Raw genomic sequence first — 5,516 nt, 5'->3', positions numbered from 1 at the left:
TATATGAATTCAAATACCCTTCTAGGGCAAAGTCAGAGGTGGAAGAACTGCCGACCTAAAGAATTACTTCGTGCTGAGAGTATTAACCACAGAAGGAGATAAGTAAAACAGGGGTAGGTTAACGTTCTTTAAATTTCAGATTCTCAGTGGAATACTAACATAGTCTGTTGTGCTAAAGTACTGTCTTTTTTATTTTTTATTTTTGAGATAGGGTCTGGCTCTGTTGCCCAGGCTGGAGTGCAGAGTGATGAGATCTTGTCTTATGGCAACCTTTGCCTTCTGGCTCTCAAGCCATCCTCCCACTTCAGCCTCCCAAGAAGCTGTGACTACAGGCATATGCCACAATGCCTGGCTAATTTTTTGTAGAGACAGGGTTTTGCCACATTGCCCAGGCTGGTCTGGAACTCTTGAGCTCAAATGATACTCCAGCCTTGACCTCCCAAAGTGCTGAGGTTAAAGGCATCAGTCACTACACCCAGCCAAGTACTGTTTTTTTAAATAATAAACATGAGCTCACATGAGATTGTTAAATAGGGGAGTAATGGTAAAATAATAAGAAAAGTGGGTTGGTTCATACATAATTTTTCATAGCACTTTAATGCTTTGTAATACAAAGACACAATAGCTGAAGTACAAGTATTGCAGTTAGCTTCATGATTGCACCAGGCCTGGGGAATATAGCACTCAAATGATGACCTTTCACAGTGTGGGACCCCATTCTTCCCTGGGCTTGGTTCAGCCATGTGCTCCATTTTAATAGTGCTTATTTTGCAGCGTTCTCAGATCTTTGCAAAAGCAATATCAGACAATGAGTCAGAGCCATCCATCTCCCGCAACTCTGTATTTCCTGCAAAGTTTGCAACTGTTTCTCCATCTGCAACTTCTGAGGATAGCCTGCCCTTGTTTCTATCACTCATCAGTGTCTCCTTTCTGTAAACTGTCATTCTTTAACCTAACTTCAACTTTTTAAAAAAGGTAAAGCTCTTTAAGTTAACATGGCATTGCTATATTTGTTAGGAGTTTTATACATATTTTCAAATAACCTACTATTTTCATCTGGGATGTTATTGTCTGTTAACACTACAGCTCAGTGGTTACCAGGCTTTGTTGTGTTTTAGTTACCTAGGGATATTTTAGAATACTGAGGCCCAGCTTCTCCCCCAATTCCATTCAATTCAGAATTTCTTGAGTGTGGGAGCCAGGTATCAGTTTTTTGTTGTTGTTGTTTTTTGTTTTGAGACAGAGTCTCACTCTATTGCGAGCCTGGAGTGAGGGATCTGATTTTAAAGATCGTATCACTAAGTAGAAAAGTTTGGGAACCACCGCTTTGTTGTTCAGAGAGGTCTTTCCCAGAGTTATTTTTTCCTTAGACTCTTATTTTAAGTGAGCCATTTTCTTAAAATGTGAAGATTTTCAGGAATGTATTATACATAGTATATTATAGCCAGAGGCTTTGTCATTTTTTGGCTTCTGCTATGGTCTGGACATTGGTGTACCTCCAAAATTCATATGCTAGAACCTAATATCCAATATGATACCACAAAGAAGTGGGGTCTTTTGGGAAGTAAGGCATAAGGACTCTGCCCTCATGAACAGGATTAGTGTCCTTACTGAAGAGGTTGAAAGGAGCTGCCTTGTCCCCTTCTGCCATGTGAGGATGCATCAAGAAAGTGCCATCTATAAGGAACAGGCCCTCATCAGACACTAAATCTACTGTTGCTTTGATCTTGGATTTCTCAGCCTCCATAACTGTAAAAAATAAATTTTTGGTGTTTATAAATTACCCAGTCTAATGTATTTTGTTATAGCAGCCCAAACAATTTCTAAAATAAAAATAATGTAAAGAGAGAGGAGGATTTGGTGAATTTAAAATGGCTGGTTAAAAAAAAAAATTTTTTTTTTTTAACTCAAGACATTCTGATTTTTTTTTTCTTTTTTAGGTCTCACTCTGTCACCCAAGCTGGAGTGCAGCAGCATGATCACAACTCACGGGTCTTAAGTGATCCTCCCACTGCAGAGTCCCAAATAATTGTGAATGCAGGTGTGTGCCACCATGCCCAGCTAATTTTTGTATTTTTAGTAGAGATGGGATATCGCCATGTTTTCCAGGCTGGTCTTGAACTCCTGGGCTCAGGCAATCTGCCCACCTTGGCTTCCCAAAGTGCTGGGATTACAGGTGTGAGCCATTGCACATGTTTTCAAAATTTTAAAAATAAAAATAAAATTTAAAAACACCATAAAGAGTGCATAAAAGTATACATAAGTATTTTATTAATATGTATTGCCCTTTATGAACTGAAACAGTGGGACTCCTGAGACAGGCTCGTTCTCCAGATCTTTAAGGTAAAGCATATGCCAGTGTAAGTATAACCAGTATGTTCTGTGACCTCGCCATTGGCTAATGAGCCAAGTGCATCATGTTTACACAGTTCTACAAACTGGCCCAATCTACTTTCTTACCAAGCAGTCTTGCCTTTTTCTGTGTCTCCCTAATCTTGCTAACCTCTGATTCACCAACCACTATTACTATGCCACCTAGGATTTGCTGTCTCCCTCATTTCTTTTCTTTTTCATTTTTAGATAGGGTTTCACTCTATTGCTCAAGCTGGAGGACAGTAGCTCCATTATGGCTCTCTGCAGCCTCGACCTCCCTGGCTCAAGGTATCCACCTGCCTCAGCCTCCCAAGTAGCTGGTACTACAGGTGCATGACACCACGCATAGCTAATTTTTTTTTTTTGGTAGAGATGGGGTTTTACCATTTTGCCTAGGCTAGTCTTGAACTCCTGGACTTAAGCAACCTTCCTAACTCAGCCTCCCAAAGTGCTGAAATTACACATGTGAGCCACTGGGTCTGGCCCCATTACCTTTCTTAACCTCTATCATCAAATCACATTTTTTTCTGCCTCTCCATTCCTAACCTCTGTGAGCACAGAACATGCCTCTCCATTCTTATTGCTACAAATCAGAAACTCATACCTGAACTCCTGATGGCCTTTTTATCTTCAGTTTCTACCCCCACTAAATATTAATGTCAGTGCCAGACACGATGGCTCACATCTGTAATCTCAGCACTTTGCGAGGCTGATGTGGGCAGATCACCTGAGTTTGGGAATTCGAGACCAGCCTGCCCAATATGGTGAAATCCCGTCTCTACTAAAAATACAAAAATTAACCAGGCTCAGGCATGGTGGTGCATGTCCATAATGGCAGCTACTCAGGAGGCTGAGGCAGGAGAATCACTTGAATTCGGAGGCAGAGGTTGCAGTGAGCTAAGATCACACTACCGGACTCCAGCCTGGGCAACAGAGGGAGACTCCATCTCAAAAAAAAAAAGTCAGTTCCTTTTCCTAAAGTGTATTTGCACTTCTTCTCAAGCACTGATTTAAGTCTTATCTTTTTTGTAAAACCTTCTAAGATTCTAACTCATATCCATCTTTCCCTTCCTTAAACACTTAAAAGTATAAACAGCTCAATCTGTCTAATCATAAAAAAATGGCAGCAAACAAAACATTGTATTGGAATAAGCTTTGTGACTTAACAAAAAAGGTTTTTTATGGTGTAGTCTATGTCCGTGAATAATGCTGAGTACTTATGTATAAGACTCTTCAAGTATTATCTTTAGTTCCTTAACAACTAGATGTAATTTTGTGTAGTTTTCTCCATTTTACAGATGGGGACACAGGCACAACAGGTTAAGTGTTCTCAAAGTTACACAAATCAAAATCCAGACAGTTCTTGAGTCAGTGTTCTTAATAATGATCCTAAACTGCTTCTCAAGGAACAAATCACTTATATTTGATATTTTCCATTCCTTAAGAAATAGAGTTAAATCTACCTGTTTTTATTATCCTAAATGAAAAAAATAAGTAAAGCACTTTGTAATTTACAGTTTAAATGAAGACTATCATTTACCTTTATTTATAATCTGGAATATTCATTTTTTCCATGGAATAATTATTTCATTTTTATAAGTAAAGGTCTCTAACGATTCAGGAATTTCCTTGTAAGTAGAGACACATGATGTACTTATGTCCTTTCTGCTTAGAATCCTAGCTAGATCTATTCAATATATATTACTGATTGGTTGACACCCTTGCAACTTGTAGGGAAGTAAAGCATAAAAGCATAAAAAGAAATAAAACTTCCCATCATATAAGGTTAAAAATATTACTTTAAAAATTGCTATTGTGATAGTTTTCCACAAACTATTCAGAGAAGGGCAAATTCACCTTCCTCAGATTCTACTAGAAGTCTGATCCTTTAGGTTAATGCATTCTGCTCAAGATTTAGATTCCGAACTAATGGAATAAAATTATCTATTTCAAGCATACTTTGGTTGATGCTTTATCAATGATATGTCATTTAAATAAGCATTACCGTGAGAGATTTTGATTTAAGGGGAAAGTTTCACTGTAACTCTTAATTTTTTAGTAGTCAAATGTTTATATGTATCAGTTTTTCCTTGGTGGAGCTTTAATGTAATTCTCCTTTATGAGATGCTAAGCTCTCTGCATTCATGTACTCCCAAGGGAATATGGCTAATATAGATAAATCACATATGTAATGTTTGCATCCAGATGTAATTCATTTTTTTTGTCTTAATAAATGGACTTTTCTTTATCCATAGGCTTTCTTGCTACATCTGTGATCCTTACAGACTACAGAAAATACAGCGGCTTTAAGACACATGTAAAAAGCCAAAGATATTTTGTGATGCTCCATAAACACTGTACATCTGCTATTTATCTGGCATATTAATTTAATGAAAGCTACACAAGACCATAGACTTATAATGTATTTATGATGAAAGCAGTTTCATAAGTTACCATGTAATGTTAAACATTTTCAAAACACAAGCACACTCTTAAGGGATGAAAAGCTGTAGGGAGTATTCATTTTTGTAAGATCACACAGCGTTTCGTGTTTTCTTTTTTGAGATGTAGTTTCACTCTTTTCGCCCAGGCTGCAGTGCCACGGTGTGAGTCGCTGCAACCTCCATCTCCTGGGTTCAAGCAATTCTTCTGCTTCAGCCTCCCGAATAGCTGGGATTACAGACGCACCACCATGAGCGGCAATTTTTTTCTTTTCTTTCTTTCTTTTTTTTTTTTAACAGAACTCCTTGCTAATACCTCGTTAATCATTAATTAGTCTGTGGGTTTTGGTTCAACCCCTAACATTTGCAAATCACACAATTATCTCCGTTGTTTCACTTATGGAAGACAGTTTCATTTGTTACCCTGAGAATATGAGACATTCACAATCTAATTCCTGGCTACATTTGATTTCAAACAGATCGGAATAAGTTCCAGAATATAAAATATTAATTATTTGGTAGTCATCTTGCAGGTATTTTGTGGGTATGCCCTAATTAAGAAATGCTTCCTTTTCCGAGGAAAACTGCTGAGGTTGCAGGAGTGATTCCAAAACTACAATTCTTAAGAAATTGCAAATTTAACTGAAATCATAAAGATATTTTGTAAAAAAAAAAAAAAAAAAAAAAAAAAAAAAAAAAAAA

This window comes from Sapajus apella, unplaced genomic scaffold, assembly GCF_009761245.1.
Source record: "Sapajus apella isolate SASKATOON/1434 unplaced genomic scaffold, GSC_monkey_1.0 scaffold7, whole genome shotgun sequence".
In the NCBI taxonomy this organism is placed as follows: Eukaryota; Metazoa; Chordata; class Mammalia; order Primates; family Cebidae; genus Sapajus; species Sapajus apella.
The sequence above is the reverse complement of the archived record's forward strand: the minus strand, read 5'-3'. Positions refer to the sequence as shown.